The sequence below is a fragment of the Henckelia pumila genome, chromosome 1 (genome assembly GCF_033568475.1).
Source record: "Henckelia pumila isolate YLH828 chromosome 1, ASM3356847v2, whole genome shotgun sequence".
Lineage (NCBI taxonomy): Eukaryota > Viridiplantae > Streptophyta > Magnoliopsida > Lamiales > Gesneriaceae > Henckelia > Henckelia pumila.
Genome location: NC_133120.1, coordinates 172614471 through 172636395, shown reverse-complemented (window position 1 = coordinate 172636395; position 21925 = coordinate 172614471). Strand labels below are relative to the sequence as shown.

Below are 21925 nucleotides of genomic sequence, written 5' to 3'. Positions count from 1 at the left end.
TATTAAAGGATTAGAAACGGGGTCTCACATTAAGTGGTATCAGAGCGATAAGTTTCTTGGACTGAATTAGAGTGAGCAGCGTAGATCGAGTTCGCATGAATTGAATTCTCGCATGAGATTGAGTTATTTAATTGTTTGTTTAAATACCATGCGAGCATGCTTTATTACGTGAAGATTATTTGAATTGCATGATTTTGTGGTTTAATTTGTGAAGCATGAATTATCTGGAATATAAACTGTAATTGTTTCTCAATTGCAACTAAATCTTTCTGAGATAGAAGAAAATTATTGAATAGAGATTATGGACATGAGATGATTGAGTTGAGATTGAGATGTTGTGTCCTAATGCTCTCGAATTTGAAATATGCATTCCTCGATAAATTTTTGAACAGGAAGCATTCCGTATCGGAATTCGATTGAACGAGATTGTTCTACGACCGGAGAATGGACGTTACTCCAACGCCGATGGAAGCCTTGTTGATGAGGTTCCAGACCTTTCAACCCCCAACCCTGAGAAGTTCAGAGAGTGCAGTGGAATGTGTGAATTGGTTAGAAGAAATCGACCAGTTATTTGATTCTCTGGAATACAACGATGACCGTAGAATTCGGTTAGTTATGTACCAACTGCAAGGAACTGCCAAAATTTGGTGGATTTCTAGGAAGAAGGCATTAGAGAATCAAGGTTTGGTTGTTTTGTGGAGTTTGTTCAAAGCTGAATTTCTTAGGCAGATTCCGTTCCAAAAACCGACCGTGTACAGAGGGAGTACCAATAGAGATCGTTTGCAACCGAGAGGACGGTCATTCAAGAAGTATGGGAGTAGTTCTTCCAGCTCCAGCGGATCGAAACAGTCTGGTTCCGGACATAGTTCAGGATCTTCCGGTGTATCTTGCAATAACTGTGGAGGTCAACACCTCAGTGAGCATTGCCTTGGGATTTCTGGATGCTGCAATATCTGCCATCTGCCAAGACACTTTGCTAGGAGATGTCCTCAGCGTTATACCAGGGGGTCTCAGTCGGGGAGTTCTTTTAGACCGATGGTTCAACAGGAGGGAAAAGCTCGTGTAGTTCCCTTATTTCAACCGCCGCACGAGAATCGGCCTAGAGGCTCTTCGATCATGAATCAACCTCCGATTCAACAGACGTTGAATCTTTCTCTCCATGAGGATCCGCAGACTTGGGTTGCACCCGATGATGACACAACAGGTAATTGTTGAGTATGATTTTATGCTCTTATTCTGATAGTTCTGTTACGCTCCTTGTTCTTAACTGAGGATATTACTATGATTCATCCTCTGCCTTTTGAGATTTTGCATTCCATAGTTGCTTTTGTCTGTTGTATGACCGCTTGATTTCAGAATTGTACGGAGGAATTCTCTTTGTATGCAGTTGATGTCTTAGAATCTAGCCCGAATTGGTTGATAAATCAGTGGTTAGAGAGTTTGCTAGTATTGCCAGATGAGATTCCGGGATTGCCTCTGATTTATGAAGTTAATTTCAGTAACGACTTGAGATCAGACATCGTTATTTGAGAGTAGTAAGAAAGAGGTATGTAAGAGTGGATTCGGAATGAGGTATGGCCGCTTTGATTCTGTTGTAGTACCGTTTGAATTGTAGACTCGTCTTCAGTTTTATAGACCCTTTGAACTGAACCTATCAGAGATGTTAGATGAATTCGTAAGTATTCGATCTGTGGATTTCTCATCCGTTTGAAGAGTTGTACTGATCTTTTAGATTCTTGGTTGATGATCACTGCTTGCATGCCGAGCAGTGATACGCTATTTTACCGACGAAATTTTGATTGGTTTGAGGTGTTCTTATCAACCATGTTATCTGGAGGTGGAATTTCTGTTGATCACCTCACGACCGGCACAAAATGAATTGATCTATATCGACGTATTTACCTAGAATTTGAAGATGTTTGAGTCCTATCGCAGATTTTGTGAGAAATTCTTATCGTTCGTAAAGCCGATTACTCAGCAGGATATATTCTTATGTCTGGACTTAATCTTATGAGACCAGTTCTTATAGATTTGAATAAGATATTGACCAGCGCTTCAGAATTCTTTATTCTTCTGTATTGCATACCTTACGGTGCTTTGCACTTTTTCTTATTGAGATTTGAGGTTTATTCTTGTTTGGAAGAATCATTTATTAGCCTGAGCATCGAGACAACTGATGACGCTCGAGACTCAATGTCTGAATCTGGACTTTGATCTCGTCGCGATCTTATTGATTAGAAGATCTGCATCGCTTTTCTTATGAGGAAATTTCCGTAATCTTCCCTGATGTTGGTAGCTGTAGTAATAATTTTCCGTACAGACTGAGTATAAGAAAGAGAAGATGATTAGAAATACTGAGGAATTTCTGATTGGAATCTTTTCATTCCGGGGATATCGAATGCAGCAGCTATTGCTCTAAGCCGAAAGATATGTTTTTATTTTATCTACTATCGGTAATTCTCTTAGAGTAACGATTGATACAGTTTCGATTTTGAGATTGAAGCAGGTATGAGAATTCGTTGAAGAAATTCAGATTGGGTTACAGTTTGAGTTTCAGTTCAGTTCTGAGATCGTATGTTGGGAGTAATTGTTTTTTTTACGTCAGATGTTTCGAGAAAGCAGAGTGTGACGCCCGGGGCTGAAGAGGCAGGGAGTGATCGCCGGTGCCAAGAGGTTGCACGGACAATGAGCGGCTCCAGGTAGGCTTTTAGGCGGAGGGAGACATGAATGAACCGATCCCGTGCCGGAATGAGAGGGAATTCTGAGACTGTGTAGGTATGGGACTACATAGTTGAGGAGGGCTTAAAAGATCATATGTACTGTTCATATCAAGAAGGTGCATCTTCTTTTCGAAAGCTCATCACATAAGAACTCCAAAGTTAAGCGTGCTTGACTTGAGACAATTATAGGATGGGTGACCCCCTGGGAAGTTTCTCAGGGTGCATGTGAGTGAGGACATAAGCACGCTGAAAAGACCCGTCTTGATACAGTGGGTCATAATTGTAACGCCCAGAAATTCGTCACGTAAATCCGCATGCATAACTAGGGGATTTAATAACTTTAAAATAATGTGAAAATGTGTTAAATTCTTTTATGAGTTATTATGTGAATTATGTGATTTATTTGCATGTTTTAAATATTGTTTCGGGATTTAAATCGGTATGATGTGATTTATGAATTTATTTGAGAAAGCTTATTTTATGATCGCGTAGGCGGGACCGTGGACGGACGAGATGTTTGTTTTCACCCAAAATATTTTATGAGATTTTTAGGAGCCTTAAAATATTATTTTAAGGTATAATTTGAAGAAAATTATGGTATTTATATATATATATATATTTGTGTGTCCATTTTTATCCAAAATAAGTCATTTTAATGACTTTTAATAACTTTTAAAAATCCCCTATTTTTATATTTCGGGATTTAAGTTAAATATCAGATTTAATTATTTTGTCTTTAAGAGTTTTAAGTTTATTTTATTTTATTATATAATTAGTTAATATCTTAAGCTTGTTATATTAAAGATTTAACCTAAATTATTCTCCCTAAAACTCTATCCCTATCTCACGCCAAAACTCTCTTAGCCGCCTCCATAAATCTTCAGAAAATTTTCCATCGTCAAGAACGCATCACACACAATTTTTTTGAAGTTTTTCGGCAAGGATTTCAAGTCGTTCGTTCCGGTGAGCCCGATACGCGTTGATTTCTTTGTTTTGGTCCAAATCTTCAATAAGGCACGTTTGATTTCCTTCTTGAACACCATTTAAATTATATTACACTGATTTTATGCATACAAGATCTGATATTTCATGTGTTTGTGATTTAGAAATTGAAACATTTAAGTTCATGCATGAAACTCACGTTTTTGCACTTATTGGTTCGGTTTATGCAAGTTTCTGGACGTGGGCTGGTTCGAACTGCTGCCTTATGGTTCTTGGGTCTAGAAGGGTCTCTTAGGGTCAAAATGGCTGGGTGGTTCGACCATATAATTGGCTAGATAAATCTGGAAGTATGCTGGTGCAGAAGGTGGTTGAGCAGAAAAATCTGGAAAGATTTGGGTTCTGTAGAAGATGGGTTTGATTGGGCAATGAATTGGCTTGGCTTGGACCAGGGCTGGGTCAGGTACTTGCCCGTATATCTTTTGAAGATTTTGGTGCCGGTGCTCCGGCCATTGGTGGCCGAAGTTTGTCGGAATATGCCAAATACTAGAACTGCTACAGGATAGAGAGAAGTTTGAGCGGTTTTAGGAAAATAATTCGTACGGACTGTAGGACTCGAGTTATGGGCTGGTTTTAGCTTGGTTAGAACCCCAAGACCTTGGGAAAGGTTGGGTCAGTTGGGCTCCGGCCAGTGATGGCCGGAGCTAGGCGGCCAAAGCCCAAAAATGGCCGAGGTGTGCTGCTGCCACGTGAAGAGAGTTTAAGGAAGTGGTGTGTACTGTTTTAGGGCAAGTCGGGCAGTAGGGTCACGGTCTCGGGCAGGGTTGTTCCGGGTCGGGTTAGGATGTTTTAGGGTCATGACATATGGGTACGGGTCTGGGTTATTTTATTTTGGGTTCGGGTAATTTAATTAGTGATTAAATGCTTAAGTTATGAATATTTGAATTTGGGTTAGATAATTTATTATTTGGGCCAGATTAGGTGTTAATGGGCCAAATTAAGAATAATGGGCCAGATTAAGTTGTTAATGGACTTAATAAGTTTATTGGGTCAAGCTAAGTATTAATGATATTGAATAATATATTTGGGCTAAAAATCTAAGTTAATGGGCATAAGTTAAGTTATTGGGTCAGTCTATAATTTTATGAGTTTAAGTCTAAGGGGTTAGCAGCTCGAACAAGTCCATGAAAAATAAAAAGGGTCCGTAAATATATATTTAATTCATGCATGTATTTTATTAGTTATATAAGTATGATTTTTAAGGAAATAAATTAAATATATATTTACGAACAAATTTTCATGAAATAAAGAAATAAATGAGATTTTTTTTAAGTTCATGCATCATGTAAGAATTTTTATGATAAGTTTAAATGTATGTTAAGAAAAATATATTTTTTTTATGGAAGTTGAAGTGAAGGTGGAAAGTGATGTGGTTGGAGACCGGGATACCTGGGCCCGATGACCTTTCTAAGGATGTATAAGTATGATGAGCTTATGGATCCAGCTGAGAGGGTTGGTGAAGTGGCAGCACAGAGGTGGAAACCCCACCACCGCGTACGTTGGTTTATAGATTGATCAATCGCTTAGTATGATGCCACCGACATGGATACGACCTGTTGAGAACTAAGAAATCATGATATGTTATTTTTACGAAAATTATAAAGTATGATGAATTATGTTATAGCATGATGATTTAGAAGTATGATTATTTATTTATGTTTATATGCATATAATTTTAAGATCATGCACGTATAATTATTATTCACGTATTTTATATGATGTGTGCTTGTGTGTGGTTTCATTTTGTTATGTAAGGATAGAACGTGCTGAGCCTCTAGGCTCACTAGATTTAAATGGTGCAGGTGAACAAAATGTCAATAAGGATAATGTGTTCCCGACTGGCGGCGAGAGCGTATGAGTTTCCAGGCAGCTAGAACCCGTGACCATTGCTCTAAGATGAATTTTATGTTGAGACTAGAACATTTATTTCCGCATATGATTTATTATTATAGATTTTCAGTATATGCATGGATTTTTAGATTTAAGTATTTATTTTCTAAGTTTTCATGAATTTTTGGTGAAAGAAATATTATTTAGAAATTTTATTATGGCATTCTTATAAATTATTATTTAGTAATTAATTTAATTGCATGCGTGTACTTTTATTGTATCTTTTGTGTATTTGTATTTTAAATTAAGTAAAGTTATTTTTAAGTATGATATATATATGTATGGGCATATATATATATATATATTTATATTTATTATTTTATATTTTATCGTTAGAGAGTTTTAAAAAAAAATCAAGTAGAAGTTTTAGGACGTTTCATTTGGTATCAGAGCCATGGTCCTTGGAGGGTTACTAGCCTGCTACACGGAGCTCAGAAGCCGCACTGCCAGTCTGTAAGTTATAAGTGCTTTAATTATGATTTATGCATGGGACACAAGAGTTATGTTTTTATTGATTTATGAAAATGAGAATTTAAACTTATGACAGTCTTAAAGTTAAAAATACTTAGTTATGCAATGCGGTTACGTAGAGAATTTATGAAAATTACAGTATGCCTCTAAGATGCGTTACACACCAGGATGACTAGAATGATATATGTTTAGAAAATTAAGTTTGATAATTTATGAGACGTAAGTTTGACATTTAGATTTGTATTTGACATTTAGATTTGTAGATTAAGTTATGATTTTAGATTTAAGTATGACAAGTTAGGAATTTTTTTTTTTTTTGAGATTTAAATTGAATTTTAGATATGTAAATTAAGTTATGTTTTCGGGATTTAAGTTTGAAAATTAGTTTTGAAAAATTTTAGTCATATGTTTTTAGACGACTAAGTTAAATCAAATTTCGAGGACGAAATTCCATTTAAGAGGGAGATAATTGTAACGCCCAAAAATTCGTCACGTAAATCCGCATGCATAACTAGGGGATTTAATAACTTTAAAATAATGTAAAAATGTGTTAAATTCTTTTATGAGTTATTATGTGAATTATGTGATTTATTTGCATGTTTTAAATATTGTTTCGGCATTTAAATCGGTATGATGTGATTTATGAATTTATTTGAAAAAGCTTATTTTATGATCGCGTAGGCGGGACCGTGGACGGACGAGATGTTTGTTTTCACCCAAAATATTTTATGATATTTTTAGGAGCCTTAAAATATTATTTTAAGGTATAATTTGAAGAAAATTATGGTATTTATATATATGTATATTTGTGTGTCCATTTTTATCCAAAATAAGTCATTTTAATGACTTTTAATAACTTTTAAAAATCCCCTATTTTTATATTTCGGGATTTAAGTTAAATATCATATTTAATTATTTTGTATTTAAGAGTTTTAAGTTTATTTTATTTTATTATAAAATTAGTTAATACCTTAAGCTTGTTATATTAAAGATTTAACCTAAATTATTCTCCCTAAAACTCTATCCCTATCTCACGCCAAAACTCTCTTAGCCGCCTCCATAAATCTTTAGAAAATTTTCCATCGCCAAGAAAGCATCACACACAATTTTCTTGAAGTTTTTCGGCAAGGATTTTCAAGCCGTTCGTTCCGGCGAGCTTGATACGTGTTGATTTCTTTGTTTTGGTCCAAATCTTCAATAAGGCACATTTGATTCCCTTCTTGAACACCATTTAAATTATATTACACTGATTTTATGCATACAAGATCTGATATTTCATGTGTTTGTGATTTAGAAATTGAAACATTTAAGTTCATGCATGAAACTCACGTTTTTGCACTTATTGGTTCGGTTTATGCAAGTTTCTGGACGTGGGCTGGTTCAAACTGCTGCCTTATGGTTCTTGGGTCTATGAGGGTCTCTTAGGGTCAAAATGGCTGGGTGGTTCGACCATATAAGTGGCTAGATAAAGCTGGAAGTATGCTGGTGCAGAAGGTGGTTGAGCAGAAAAATCTGGACAGATTTGGGTTCTGTAGAAGATGGGTTCGATTGGGCAATGCATTGGCTTGGTTTGGACCAGGGCTGGCTCAGGTACTTGCCCCTGGATCTTGGGAATATTTTGGTGCCGGTGCTCCGGCCATTGGTGGCCGAAGTTTGTCGGAATATGCCAAATACTAGAACTGCTACAGGATAGAGAGCAGTTTGAGCGGTTTTAGGAAAATAATTCGTACGGACAGTAGGACTCGAGTTATGGGCTGGTTTCAGCTTGGTTAGAACCCCAAGACCTTGGGAAAGGTTGGGTCAGTTATCACTGGCCGGAGCTGAGCGGCCAAAGCCCAAAAATGGCCGAGGTGTGCTGCTGCCACGTGAAGAGAGTTGAAGGAAGTGGTGTGTACTGTTTTAGGGCAAGTCGGGCAGTAGGGTCAGGGTCTCGGGCAGGGTTGTTCCGGGTCGGGTTAGGATGTTTTAGGGTCATGACATATGGGTACGGGTCTGGGTTATTTTATTTTGGGTTCGGGTAATTTAATTAGTGATTAAATGTTTAAGTTATGAATATTTGAATTTGGGTTAGATAATTTATTATTTGGGCCAGATTAGGTGTTAATGGGCCAAATTAAGAATAATGGGCCAGATTAAGTTGTTAATGGATTTAATAAGTTTATTGGGTCAAGTTAAGTATTAATGATATTGAATAATATATTTGGGCTAAAAATCTAAGTTAATGGGCATAAGTTAAGTTATTGAGTCAGTCTATAATTTTATGAGTTTAAGTCTAAGGGGTCAGCAGCTCGAACAAGTTCATGGAAAATAAAAAGGGTTCGTAAATATATATTTAATTCATGCATGTATTTTATTAGTTATATAAGTATGATTTTTAAGAAAATAAATTAAATATATATTTACGAACAAATTTTCATGAAATAAAGAAATAAATGAGATTTTTTTTAAGTTCATGCATCATGTAAGAATTTTTGTGATAAGTTTAAATGTATGTTAAGAAAAATATATTTTTTTTATAGAAGTTGAAGTGAAGGTGGAAAGTGATGTGGTTGGAGGCCGGGATACCTGGGCCCGTTGACCTTCCTAATGATGTATAAGTATGATGAGCTTATGGATCCAGCTGAGAGGGCTGGTGAAGTGGCAGCACAGAGGTGGAAACCCCACCGCCGCGTACGTTGGTTTATAGATTGATCAATCGCTTAGTATGATGCAACCGACAAGGATACGACCTGTTGAGAACTAAGAAATCATGATATGTTATTTTTACGAAAATTATAAAGTATGATGAATTATGTTATAGCATGATGATTTAGAAGTATGATTATTTATTTATGTTTATATGCATATAATTTTAAGATCATGCACGTATAATTATTATTCACGTATTTTATATGATGTGTGCTTGTGTGTGGTTTCATTTTGTTATGTAAGGATAGAACGTGCTGAGCCTCTAGGCTCACTAGATTTAAATGGTGCAGGTGAACAAAATGTCAATAAGGATAATGTGTTCCCGACTAGCGGCGAGAGCGTATGAGTTTTCAGGCAGCTAGAACCCGTGACCATTGCTCTAAGATGAATTTTATGTTGAGACTAGAACATTTATTTCCGCATATGATTTATTATTATAGATTTTAAGTATATGCATGGATTTTTAGATTTAAGTATTTATTTTCTAAGTTTTCATGAATTTTTGGTGAAAGAAATATTATTTAGAAATTTTATTATGGCATTCTTATAAATTATTATTTAGTAATTAATTTAATTGCATGTGTGTACTTTTATTGTATCTTTTGTGTATTTGTATTTTAAATTAAGTAAAATTATTTTTAAGTATGATATATATATGTATGGGCATATATATATATTTATATTTATTATTTTATATTTTATCGTTAGAGAGTTTTAAAAAAAAAATTCAGTAGAAGTTTTAGGACGTTTCACAGAGTATCTAGAGATCGGCACTTTTGAGTTATTCAGTATTCTTTCAGATGACAGACGGATATTCAGATAATTGAGGGATTGATCTTTTCAGAACAGATGCAGAAGGAAGTTTAAAGAATAACTACTGATAATCTGGACTGTCCACAGCTGGTAGCTGAGAGAGAGATCTGATTTCGGTGGTACAGTTTATTATTTCAGAATAGAATTGGGAACTTTCGACAGGTGTTGTTGCAGAGCTACCGGTCAGTCTGAGTTTGAATTGCCATCCATGTTTGATTGACCGATTGATGAATCTGCTATTTTATTCCCTACATAATGGTTCTCAGACATGATCAGATGTTAGTGTTTCTGTCAGAACTTTTGTCAGATTGATTGAATGTCGAATTTGGTCATTTTAGATAGAGATCTTGGTTATGGCCTTTCTTTTGGTATAGTCTTCGAAGAGACTTTTGTTATTCTAGTACACCTGAGTTCAGTGATTATCCTCAGAACGACGGACAACCAGAACAGATGATATGGATTAGAGGTTTGCCTCTTGTTTAGGAAAAGTTTTTGTATGAGCAGTCGATGCCTTCTCTTAAGCTCAACCTTAACCAGACTTGGCAAATCATGGTACCGATCCTGAAGGTCCATGGTTCGAATGAGAGGAAGATATTGAAACTCCCTGATCCCGGGAGGGGAAAATCTGAAGCATGGTGCTTGACTCTTGCACTAGCTGACGAGTGTCACTAACTTTTATGAAGTTCTTGTACAACAAAAACTATCAGATGATTATCTGGATGGAATCTTTTGACGAGTTGTACGAGCAGAATTGAAAACCTCCATTGTATTGGGATGGTTCTTCTTTTGAATCACCTGTTTTGGGACCAGAATTGTTTCGAGGTTTTGATCAGTTGATGTGTTTGTGTCAAGAATGAAGATGACTTGGACTAAGCGGTCAGAGTATTCAGATTTTAGATGCAGAATTTTGTGTTTTGGTCGGAAAGATCGAATATTTCGGAAGACTCCGAGTTTCAGAAAGATTTGTCAGAGATGAGAAGAGAGATAAATAGTCTCTGAGATTGTTTGAATATCATTAGAGTCCGGAGATGATGGGCGATCTTTCCTACAGACTTGTTTATTCCGTCTCTTTCTGGTTTTCACGTAGTGTTTTCCGTCTTTTGATGTGGATTATCACCGAACCCTTGTTGTTGGGTTACCAGATCAGAATTTCTTTAGCTCTTTAACTGATGAGACCGGATTTGTTGAGATGACAAATTGCTTGAGATGACTAATTCAGAGCTTCGACCTGAATCAAAACAGTTCTGAGACAAACCGTTTCAGTTTGTATTAGTGCAGTGAAGTTGCTACGGATTTGAAGAAGCAGTTAGAAGAACAGAGTTTGTTTGGAGCAGCAAATTCAGGGTTAGTCCTGAGAGAAGACTCTTTATTGCAGTCTTGACTCTATCTAGTTCTTATGAGATTGAACCGTTTTGATTTCAAGGACGAAATCTATTTTTAGAGGGGGAGAATTGTAACGCCCCGAATTTATCTTAATTGAGCTTAATTGAGTTAATCGGAGATTTCAGAGTTCAAGAGCCGACTTGATTTTGATCAGGATCCTTTTTGCAAATGTCGGATTTTTCAGGGACTAAAATGCAAAAATGGAGATTGTTAGATATTTAATGGGCTTTTGACTTTTCTTCTCCATTCCTTCTCCTTCTTCTTCCTCTCTCCCTCGCCTCTCTCCTCCATAGACGACGCCCCAAACCCATTCCAAGCTTTGTGATTTCGATTTCCGGTCGATCCGTCCATTGGAATTTAATTCTGAAGGCAGATTAGCGATCACGGCAGCAAAAGCTCTGTTATATCGTAGGTATTTCTCCGATCAGATACGTTTTGTTTTTCGGATGTTGTTAGAATCGACTGAGTTTCGAGTATGTTATTCTTGGCAGAGTTCTGATCGTTTATTCTTAGTCAGTTTTGAATTTGAGCGTCGTTCGGAATTGTTTTGATTTTTGGAAGATTATTCAAAATTTGGGTTTTGGAGATTTGTTGGGTTTGAGCCATTTTTGGGTTTGATAGTTGATTTGAGTTTAGTGGATTGATATTATACTGTCTGTATTTCCGGTTTGATCAGTTATAGCCGTTATGCCGCCAGTTTGAGTTTTGGAATATCAATCGTTTATATTGATGAGATTTTGGATTTAGGAGTTGAAATTGAGTTTGAATGGTTGATTTGGATGGATTGACATTGGAATTCTTTTATATATCCTTTCAGATTCAGTTGCAGATTTTGGAGTCCAGAAATTACAGAATTCGAATCGTTGACGAATTGATCGAGGTTTGATATCGAGGTTACTTTATTATTTGACTTGAATCGAATGATGTTTGATTGAGCCTTTTGTGCTTGTAGCTTGTTCGGATTTCAGCTACGTCAATCAAAGAAGAGGTAAAAGACGACTTTGGAATGGTATAGGACGATTAACTCGAATCCGGAATGATTCGAGTGTCCTAGGAAAAATCACATACTTGCATGCTTCTTGAATTATATGTTATTTATTTTACTGGAATAAGTTGAATGAGTTTTGATTTGCATTGCATTCATATTGAGCCAATTACCTTTGTTTTGCGGGCAAGAGAGGCCCAAAAGAGTTAGATGTTCTATGGACTATAGTTGAGTGACATTGGTTAGCAGATTTTTACCAATTGTCGAGAAACACTCTCTATATGCGCCCAGAGTCTATAGGAGAAAAATATGCACCGTCCACCTCGATCGGGAGAGTCGGTGTGTTGGTGATATTTTGTCCTCGGGATCCCAATTGAGAAAAGAGAACTTTTACCTTGTGATTATCCAGACTTGATAATCCTTGTTTTAAAGACATGCATTGCACTTTATGCAATTGATTTGGAGTTATTGACATGCTATTGGAACTATTGTTTAATTATTTCATATATCGCGTTCGATATATTATTTGATATGCATGCTTTGTCTCTCTTACTTAGAAATTATATTTCTAACCGGATTATTCCGGCTGTTGTCTTTGTTTTGTATGTGTAACTTGGCAACAGGAGGATCAGGAGCTGGAACGAGTCGTCCTGGTTAGCTTGGGGTGAGATTGATAGAAGTGAGACTCCGTGTCGTAGGGACGAATCTATTTGAAATTGTATTAGTTTTGTTGAGTCGGTGGAACTCATTTATAAAACTCGACTGGTTATTGTATTTTGGGCAGAACCTAGATTTGGCATGTTCTAAATATTGATTTTTATTATGTTTGAACTTGGAATGTTTAGAATTGCCTTGTTGGTTGTTTTTGCAGGCTCCTCGACCCCTCTGCCCATTTTTCCTGCGCGCGGGCAAGGCATCACCTCGCGCGCGCGCGAGGAGATTGAAGAGGCTCGGGAGATTTTGCCCGCGCGCGCGCGAGCTCTCTTTTCGCGCGCGCGTGAGCATCTCCGCGAGCCTCTGCTCGCGTAGCCTGCGCGCGCGAGAGGTGATGACCTCGTGCGGGTGCAAGGCTCCAAAAAAAAAAAAAAAATTGATTTGTTTTCCGCGGCTTATTGTGTTCGAATTGTTTAATTATTCGATATTAGAGGATTAGAAACGGGGTCTCACAAGAGCAGTACTAGGATAGGTGACCCCATGGGAAGTCCTCGTGTTGCACCCCTTTTTCATTAATTCCTTTTTTTTTCTTACTCGTACTTCTTGTTCTTTCGATTCCTCACTGTCCTATTCCCGACTTTTTCAGTCCAATCTGCGGATAGAAAAGATGCAATAGACTGAATAACACGGCGTGAACGTGCGATTTGGGTGACTCAGTCCGCTTTGGTGGGTCTCAACGTTCCCTATGGGAAAAACTCCCCGAAAGTCTATCTCGGGTTTGGAATTTGAGCGTCTCCGTCTCTTAGACCGAGATGCGCGCTGTAGGTATCGAGATGAGCTTCGCGTGAGCAGGCTGAAGCTCGCGTAACTCTCATCTGGCCGAAAGTTATGTCCGGTTGAAAGTGCAACGCCTGTTCCTCCAATCCGCAATACGAGAGACAAAACAATAAAGAATTCATTCACTGTTGGGTGCGATCATACCAGAACTAATTCACCGGATCCCATCAGAACTTCGAATTTAAGCGTGCTAGGGTAAAAGCAGTACTAGGATGGGTGACCCCCTGGGAAGTCCTCGTGTTGCACCCCTTTTTCATTAATTTCTTTTTTTCTTACTCGTACTTCTTGTTATTCCAATTCCTCGCTGTCCTATTCCCTACACTTTCAGTCCAATCTGCGGATAGAAAAGATGAAATAAACTGAATCACACGACGTGAACGTGCGATCTAAGTGACGCGGGCCGCTTCGTGTGTCCCAACGTGCCCTATGGGAAAAACTACCCGAAAGTCCATCTCCCGGTTGGTATTTGATTGTTTCAGTCTCTTTGACTGAGATGCGCGCTGTAGATATCGAGACGAGCTTCGTGTAAGCATGCTGACGCTCCCGTAACTCTCAGCCAACCCAAAGTTATGTCCGTTTGAAAGTGCAGCGCCTGTTCCTCCGATCCGCAATTCGAGAGACAAAACACTAAAGAATTCATTCACTGTTGGGTGCGATCATACTAGCACTAATGCACTGGATCCCATAAGAACTTTGAAGTTAAGCGTGCTTGGGCGAGAGCAGTACTAGGATGGTTGACCCCCTGAGAAGTCCTCGTGTTGCACCCCTTTTTCATTATTTTTTTTTCTTACTCGTACATCTTGTTCTTTCGATTTCTCGCTGTCCTGTTCCCGACTTTTTCAGTCCAATCCGCGGATAGAAAAGATGCAATAAACTGAATCACACGACGTGAACGTGCGATTTGGGTGACGCGGGATGCTTCGGTGTGTCCCAATGTGCCCTACGAGAAAAACTCCCCGAAAGTTCATCTCCGGGTTGGAATTTGAGCGTCCTCGACTCGTAGACCGAGATGCGCGCTGTAGGTATTGAGACGAGTTTCGCGTGAGCAGGCTAAAGCTCCCGTAACTCTCAGCCGGCCAAAATTTATGTCCATTTGAAAGTTCAGGGCATGTTCCTCCGATCCGCAATTCGAGAGACAAAACAATAAAGAATTCATTCACTGTTTGGTGCGTTCATACCCAAACTAATGCACCGGATCCTATCAGAACTCCGAAGTTAAGCGTACTTGGGCGAGAGAAGTACTAGGATGGGTGACCCCCTGGAAAATCCTCGTGTTGCACCCCTTTTACATTAATTTCTTTTTTTTTTCTTACTTGTACTTCTTGTTCTTTCGATTCCTCTCTGTCCTATTCCCGACTCTTTGAGTTCAATCCGTGGATACAAATGATGCAATAGACTGAATCACACGACGGGAACGTGCGATTTGGGTGACGCGGGCCGCTTCGGTGGGTCCTAACGTGTCCTACGGGAAAAATGCCCCGAAAGTTCATCTTCGAGTTGGAATTTGAGCGTCTCCGTCTCTTGGAAAGAGATGCGCGCTGTAGGTATCAAGACGAGCTTCGCGTGAGCAGGCTGAAGCTTCCGTAACACTCATCCGGCCGAATGTTATGTCCGTTTGAAATTGCAGCGCCTGTTCATCAGATCCGCAATTCGAGAGACAAAACAATAAAGTATTCATTTACTTTTGGGTGCGATCATACCAGCACTAATGCATTGGATCCCATCAAAACTCCAAAGTTAAGCGAGCTGCGCGTTGTAGGTATCGAGACGAGCTTCGCGTGAGCAGGATGAAGCTTCCGTAACTCTCAGCCGGCTGAAAGTTATATCTATTTGAAAGTGCAGCGCCTGTTCTTCCGATCCGCAATTCGAGAGACAAAATATTAAAGAATTCATTCACTGGTGGGTGCGATCATACCCGCACTAATGCACCGGATCTTATCAAGACTCCGAAGTTAAGCGTGCTTGGGCGAGAGCAGTACTAGGATGGGTGACCACCTGGGAAGTCCTCGTGTTGCACCTCTTTTTCATTAATTTCTTTTTTTTTTCTTACTCGTACTTCTTGTTCTTTGGATTCCTCGTTGTCCTATTCCCGAATCTTTCAGTCCAATCCGCGGATAGAAATGATGCAATAGACTGAATCACACGACGTGAACGTGCGATCTGGGTGATGCGGTCTGCTTCGATGGGTCCCAACGTGCCTTTAGGGAAAAACGCCCATAAAATCCATCTTCGGGTTGAAATTTGGGTGTCTCTTTCTCTTAGACCGAGATGCGCGCTGTAGGTATCGAGACTAGCTTCGCGTGAGCAGGTTGAAGCTCCCGAAACACTCAGCCGGCCGAAAGTTTTGTCCGTTTGAAAGTGCAGCGCCTGTTCATCCGATCCGCAATTCGAGAGACAAAAAAATAAAGAATTTATTCACTTTTGGGCGCGATCATACCAGCACTAATGCATTGGATCCCATCAGAACTCCGAAGTTAAGCGTGCTTGGGTGAGAGCAGTTCTAGGATGGGTGACCACCTGGGAAGTCCTTGTGTTGCATCCCTTTTTCATTAATTTCTTTTTTTTTTCTTACTCGTACTTCTTGATCTTTCGATTCCTCGCTGTCCTATTCCTGACTTTTTCAGTCCAATTCGCATATAGAAAAGATGTAATAGGCTGAATCACACGACGTGAACGTGCGATTTGGGTGACGCGGGCCGCTTCGGAGGCTCCCAACATGCCCTAAGGGAAAAACTCCCCGAAAGTCCATCTCGAGGTTGGAATTTGAGCTTCTCTGTCTCTTAGACCGAGATGCGCGCTGTAGGTATCGAGACGAGCTTCGCGTGAGCAAAGATAAAGCTCCCATAACTCTCAGCCTGCCGAAAGTTATGTCCGTTTGAAAGTGTAGCGCCTGTTCCTTCGATCCGCAATTCGAGAGACAAAACAATAAAGAATTCATTAACTGTTCGGTGCGATCATACCCGCACTATTGCACCGGATCCTATCATAACTCTGAAGTTAAGCGTGCTTGGGCGAGAGCAGTACTAGGATGGGTGACCACCTGGGAAGTCCTCGTGTTGCACCCCTTTTTCATTAATTTCTTTTTTTTCTTACTCGTACTTCTTGTTCTTTTGATTCCTCGTTGTCCAATTTCCGACTCTTTCAATCCAATCCGCGGATAGAAATTATGCAATAGACTGAATCACACGACGTGAACGTGCGATCTGGGTGACGTGGGCTACTTCGGTGGGTCCCAACGTGCCCTTCGGGAAAAACTCCCCGAAAATCCATCTCCGAGTTGAAATTTGGGTGTCTCCGTCTCTTAGACTAAGATGCGCGCTGTAGGTATCGTAGCGAGCTTTGGGTGAGAAGGCTGAAGCTCCCAAAATACTCAGCCGGCCGAGAGTTATGTCCGTTTGAAAGTGCAGCGCCTGTTCATCTGATCCGTAATTCGAGAGACAAAACAATAAAGAGTTTATTCACTTTTGGGTGCGATCATACCAGCACTAAAGCATTGGATCCCATCAGAACTCCAAAGTTAAGCGTGCTTGGGCGAGAGCAGTACTAGGATGGGTGACCACCTTGGAGGTTCTCGTGTTTCACCCCTTTTTCATTAATTTTTTTTTCTTATTCGTATTTCTTGTTCTTTCGATTCCTCGCTGTCCTATTCCTGATTTTTTCAGTCCAATCCGCGTATAGAAAAGATGCAAAAGACTGAATCACACGACGTGAACGTGCAATTTGTGCAACGCGGGCCGCTTCGGTGGGTCCCAATGTGCCCTACGGGAAAAACTCCCCAAAATTCCATCTCCAAGTTGGAATTTGAGTGTCTCCATCTCTTAGACCGAGATGCGCGCTGTAGGTATCGAGACGAGCTTCGCGTGAGCAGGATAAAGCTCCCGTAACTCTCAGCCGGCCAAAAGTTATGTCCGTTCGAAAGTGCAGCGCCTGTTCCTCCGATCCGCAATTCAAGAGACAAAACAATAAAGAATTCATTCACTGTTGAGTGCGATCATACCAGCACTAATTCACTGGATCCCATCAGAACTTCGAAGTTTAGCATGCTTGGGCAAGAGCAGTACTAGGATGGGTGACACCTTGGGAAGTTCTCGTGTCGCACCCCTTTTTTATTAATTTCTTCTTTTTTCTTACTCGAACTTCTTGTTCTTTCGATTCCTCGCTGTCATATTCCAGAATTTTTCAGTCCAATCCGCGGATAGAAAAGATGCAATAGAATGAATAACACGACATGAACGTGCGATTTGGGTTACGCGGGCCGCTTCAGTGGGTCCCAACGTGCCCTACAGGAAAAACTCCCCGAAAGTCCATCTCTGGGTTGGAATTTGTGCGTCTCTGTCTCTTAGACCGAGATGCGCACTGTAGGTATCGAGACGAGGTTCGCGTGAGAAGGCTGAAGCTCCCGTAACTCTCAGCCGGCCGAACGGTATGTCTGTTTGAAAGTGCAGTGCCTGTTTCTCCGATCCGCAATTCGAGAGACAAAACAATATAGAATTCATTCACTGTTGCGTGCGATCATACCCGCACTAATGCACCGGATCCTATCAGAACTCCGAAGATAAGCGTGCTTGGGCGAAAGCAGTACTAGGATGGGTGACCACCTGGGAAGTCCTCGTGTCGCACCCCTTTTTCATTAATTTCTTTTTTTTTTCTTACTCGTACTTCTTGTTCTTTTGATTCCTCGCTTTCCTATTTCCTACTCTTTCAGTCCAATCCACGGATAGAAAAGATGCAATAGACTGAATCACACGACGTGAACGTGCGATATGGGTGACGCGGGCCGCTTTGGTGGGTCCCAACGTGTCCTATGGAAAAAACTACCCGAAAGTCTATCTCCGGGTTGGAATTTAAGAGCCTCAATCTCTTAGACCAAGATGCGCATTGTAGGTATCGAGAAGAGCTTCGCGTGAGCAAGCAGAAGCTCCTGTAACTCTCAGCCAACCAAAAGTTATGTCTGTTTGAAAGTGCAGCACCTGTTTATCCGATCTGCAATTCGGGAGACAAAACAATAAAGAATTCATTCACTATTGGGTGCGATCATACCAGCACTAATGCACTGGATCCCATCAAAACTCCGAAGTTAAGCCTGCTTGGGCAAGAGCAGTACTAGGATGGGTGACTCCCTGGGAAGTCCTCGTGTTGCAACCGTTTTTCATTAATTTCTTTTTTTTTCTTACTCGTACTTTTGTTCTTTCGATTCCTTGTTGTCTTATTCCCGACTCTTTCAGTCCAATCCGCGGATAGAAAATATGCAATATATTGAATCACACGACGTGAACGTGCAATTTGGGTGACGAGGGCCGCTTCGGTAGGTCCCAACGTGCCCTACGGAAAAAACGCCCCAAAATTCCATCTCCGGGTTGGAATTTGAGCGTCTTCGTCTTTTAGACCGAGATGCGCGTTGTAGGTATCGAGACGAGTTTCGCGTGAGCAGGCTGAAGCTCCCGTAACTCTTAGCCGGCCAAAAGTTATGTCCGTTTGAAAGTGCAGCGCCTGTTCCTCCGATCCGTAATTCCAGAGACAAAACAATAAAGAATTCATTCACTGTTGGGTGCGATTATACCAACACTAATTCATCGGATCCATCAAAACTTCGAAGTTAAGTGTGCTTGGGCAAGAGCAGTACTAGGATGGGTGACCTCCTGGGAAGTCCTCGTATTGCACCCTTTTTCATTAATTTTTTTTCTTACTCGTACTTATTGTTCTTTAGATTCCTTGCTGTCCTATTTCCGAATTTTTCAGTCCAATCCACGGATATAAAAGATGCAATAGATTGAATCACACGATGTGAACGTGCGATTTGGGTGACGTGGGATGCTTCGGTGGGTCCCAACGTGCCTTACGGGAAAAACTCCTCGAAAGTCCATCTCCTGGTTGGAATTTGAGCGTCTCCGTCTCTTAGACCGAGATGCGTGCTGTAGGTATCGAGACGAGCTTCGCGTGAGAAGGCTGAAGCTCCTGTAACTCTCAGCCGGCCGAAAGTTATATCTGTTTGAAAGTGCAGCGCCTGTTCCTCCGATCTGCAATTCGAGAGACAAAACTATAAAGAATTTATTAACTTTTGGGTGCGATCATACCAGCACTAATGCATTGGATCCCATCAGAACTCCGAAGTTAAGCATGCTTGGGCGAGAGCAGTACTAGGATGGGTGACCACCTGGGAAATCCTCGTGTTTCTCCACTTTTTCATTAATTTCTTTTTTTTCCTACTCGTACTTCTTGTTCTTTAGATTTCTCGCTGTCCTATTCCTGACTTTTTCAGTCCAATATGCATATAGAAAAGATGCAATAGACTGAATCACACGACGTGAACGTGCAATTTAGGTGACGCAGGCCGCTTTGGTAGGTCCCAACGTGCCCTACGGGAAAAACTCCCCGAAATTCCATCTTCATGTTGAAATTTGAGCGTCTCCGTCTCTTAGGCCGAGATGCGCGCTATAGGTATCGAGACGATCTTCGCGTGAGCAGGATGAAGCTTCCGTAACTCTCAGCCGGTCGAAAGTTATGTCCGTTTGAAAGTGCAGTGCCTGTTCCTTAGATACGCAATTCGAGAGACAAAACAATAAAGAATTCATTCACTATTGGGTGCGATCATACCCGCACTAATGCACCGGATCCTATCAGGACTCCGAAGTTAAGCGTGCTTGGGCGAGAGCAGTAATAGGATGGGTAACCACCTGGAAAGTCCTCGTGTTGCACCCCTTTTTCATTAATTTTTTTTTACTCGTACTTCTTGTTCCTTTGATTCCTCGCTGTCATATTCCCGACTCTTTCAGTCCAATCCTTGGATAGAAATGATGCAATAGACTGAATTACACGACGTGAACGTGTGATATGGTTGACGCGGTTTGCTTCGATGGGTCCCAATGTGCCCTTCGGGAAAAAAGCCTCGAAAATCCATCTCCGGGTTGAAATTTGGGTGTCTCTGTCTCTTAAATCGAGATGCGCGCTGTAGGTATCGTGACGAGCTTTGCGTGAGCAGGCCGAAGCTCTCGAAACACTCAGCCGGCCGAAAGTTTTGTCCGTTTGAAAGTGCAGCACCTGTTCATCCGATCCTCAATTCGAGAGACAAAACAATAAAGAATTTATTAACTTTAGGGTGCGATCATACCAGCACTAATACATTGGATCCCATCAGAACTACGAAGTTAAGCGTGCTTGGGTGAGAGCAGTTCTAGGATGGGTGACCACCTGGGAAGTCCTCGTGTTGCACCCCTTTTTCATTAATTTTTTTTTCTTACTCGTACTTCTTGTTCTTTCGATTCCTCGCTCTTCTATTCCCTACTCTTTCAGTCCAATTCGCGGATAAAAAAGATGCAATAGACTGAATCACACTACGTGAACGAGCGATTTGGGTGACGCGGGCCACTTCGATAGGTCCCAACGTGCCCTACGGGAAAAATGCCCCAAAATTCCATCTCCGGGTTTGAATTTGAGTGTTTCCATCTCTTAGACCGAGATGTGCGTTGTAGGTATCGATACGAGCTTCGCGTGAGCAGGCTAAAGCTCCCGTAACTCTTAGTCGGCCGAAAGTTATGTCCATCTGAAAGTGCAGCGTCTAATCCTCCGAACCGCAATTCGAGAGACAAAACAATAAAAAATTCATTCACTGTTGGGTGCGATCATACCAGCACTAATTCACCAGATCCCATCAGATCTTCGAAGTTAAGCGTGCTTGGGCAAGAGCAGTACTAGCATGGGTGACCCCCTGTGAAGTACTCGTGTTGCACCCCTTTTTCATTAATTTCTTTTTTTTTTCTTACTCGTACTTCTTGTTCTTTCGATTCCTCGCTGTCATATTTCCCACTTTTTTAGTCCAATCCGCGGATAGAAAATATGCAATAGAATGAATAACACGACGTGAACTTGCGATTTGGGTGATGCGGGCCACTTCAGTGGGTCCCAACGTGCCCTACGGGAAAAACTCCCCAAAAGTCTATCTCTAGGTTGAAATTTGAGCGTCTCCGTCTCTTAGACCGAGATGCGTGCTGTAGGAATCGAGACGAGCTTCGCGTGAGAAGGCTGAAGCTCCCGTAACTCTCAGCCGGCCAAAAGTTATGTTTGTTTGAAAGTGCAGCGCCTATTCCTCCAATCCGCAATTCGAGAGACAAAACAATAAAGAATTCATTCACTGTTGGATGCGATCATACCCGCACTAATTCACCGGATCCTATCAGAACTCCGAAGTTAAGCGTGTTTGGGCAAGAGCAGTACTAAGATGGGTGACCATCTGGGAAGTCCTCGTGTTGCAACCCTTTTTCATTAATTTCTTTTTTTTTTCTTACTCGTACTTCTTGTTCTTTTGATTCCTCGCTGTCCTATTTCCGACTCTTTCAGTCCAATCTGCGGATAGAAATGATGCAATAGACTGAATCACACGACGTGAACGTGCGAGCTGAGTGACGCGGGCTGCTTCGGTGGGTCCCAACGTGCCCTTCGGGAAAAACCCCCCAAAAATCCATCTCCGGGTTGAAATTTGGGTGTCTTC

At 40.7% G+C, this 21925-nt stretch overlaps 14 non-coding genes and 2 pseudogenes across 14 annotated transcripts; all 16 read left to right on the top strand.

Annotated features, from left to right (window-relative positions):
- Positions 1–13570: 13570 nt before the first annotated feature.
- LOC140876616 (5S ribosomal RNA) lies at positions 13571–13689 on the top strand. The gene has a single exon (XR_012148919.1). It is a non-coding gene; the product is annotated as a 5S ribosomal RNA (ribosomal RNA).
- A 399-nt stretch (positions 13690–14088) lies between these two features.
- LOC140876705 (5S ribosomal RNA) lies at positions 14089–14207 on the top strand. The gene has a single exon (XR_012148943.1). It is a non-coding gene; the product is annotated as a 5S ribosomal RNA (ribosomal RNA).
- Positions 14208–14604: 397 nt separating this feature from the next.
- Positions 14605–14723, top strand: LOC140876596 (5S ribosomal RNA). Its single transcript, XR_012148899.1, has one exon. It is a non-coding gene; the product is annotated as a 5S ribosomal RNA (ribosomal RNA).
- Positions 14724–15341: 618 nt separating this feature from the next.
- On the top strand, positions 15342–15460 carry LOC140876712 (5S ribosomal RNA). The gene has a single exon (XR_012148950.1). It is a non-coding gene; the product is annotated as a 5S ribosomal RNA (ribosomal RNA).
- A 403-nt stretch (positions 15461–15863) lies between these two features.
- On the top strand, positions 15864–15982 carry LOC140876993 (5S ribosomal RNA). The gene has a single exon (XR_012149215.1). It is a non-coding gene; the product is annotated as a 5S ribosomal RNA (ribosomal RNA).
- A 404-nt stretch (positions 15983–16386) lies between these two features.
- On the top strand, positions 16387–16505 carry LOC140876568 (5S ribosomal RNA). Its single transcript, XR_012148872.1, has one exon. It is a non-coding gene; the product is annotated as a 5S ribosomal RNA (ribosomal RNA).
- Positions 16506–16906: 401 nt separating this feature from the next.
- Positions 16907–17025, top strand: LOC140876610 (5S ribosomal RNA). The gene has a single exon (XR_012148912.1). It is a non-coding gene; the product is annotated as a 5S ribosomal RNA (ribosomal RNA).
- Positions 17026–17423: 398 nt separating this feature from the next.
- Positions 17424–17542, top strand: LOC140876636 (5S ribosomal RNA; annotated as a pseudogene).
- Positions 17543–17944: 402 nt separating this feature from the next.
- On the top strand, positions 17945–18063 carry LOC140876679 (5S ribosomal RNA). The gene has a single exon (XR_012148934.1). It is a non-coding gene; the product is annotated as a 5S ribosomal RNA (ribosomal RNA).
- A 403-nt stretch (positions 18064–18466) lies between these two features.
- LOC140876600 (5S ribosomal RNA) lies at positions 18467–18585 on the top strand. The gene has a single exon (XR_012148903.1). It is a non-coding gene; the product is annotated as a 5S ribosomal RNA (ribosomal RNA).
- Positions 18586–18986: 401 nt separating this feature from the next.
- Positions 18987–19104, top strand: LOC140876649 (5S ribosomal RNA; annotated as a pseudogene).
- Positions 19105–19500: 396 nt separating this feature from the next.
- On the top strand, positions 19501–19619 carry LOC140876572 (5S ribosomal RNA). The gene has a single exon (XR_012148876.1). It is a non-coding gene; the product is annotated as a 5S ribosomal RNA (ribosomal RNA).
- A 401-nt stretch (positions 19620–20020) lies between these two features.
- Positions 20021–20139, top strand: LOC140876700 (5S ribosomal RNA). The gene has a single exon (XR_012148939.1). It is a non-coding gene; the product is annotated as a 5S ribosomal RNA (ribosomal RNA).
- A 395-nt stretch (positions 20140–20534) lies between these two features.
- On the top strand, positions 20535–20653 carry LOC140876971 (5S ribosomal RNA). Its single transcript, XR_012149193.1, has one exon. It is a non-coding gene; the product is annotated as a 5S ribosomal RNA (ribosomal RNA).
- Positions 20654–21051: 398 nt separating this feature from the next.
- LOC140876566 (5S ribosomal RNA) lies at positions 21052–21170 on the top strand. The gene has a single exon (XR_012148870.1). It is a non-coding gene; the product is annotated as a 5S ribosomal RNA (ribosomal RNA).
- A 403-nt stretch (positions 21171–21573) lies between these two features.
- LOC140876912 (5S ribosomal RNA) lies at positions 21574–21692 on the top strand. Its single transcript, XR_012149139.1, has one exon. It is a non-coding gene; the product is annotated as a 5S ribosomal RNA (ribosomal RNA).
- The last annotated feature ends 233 nt before the right edge of the window (positions 21693–21925 follow it).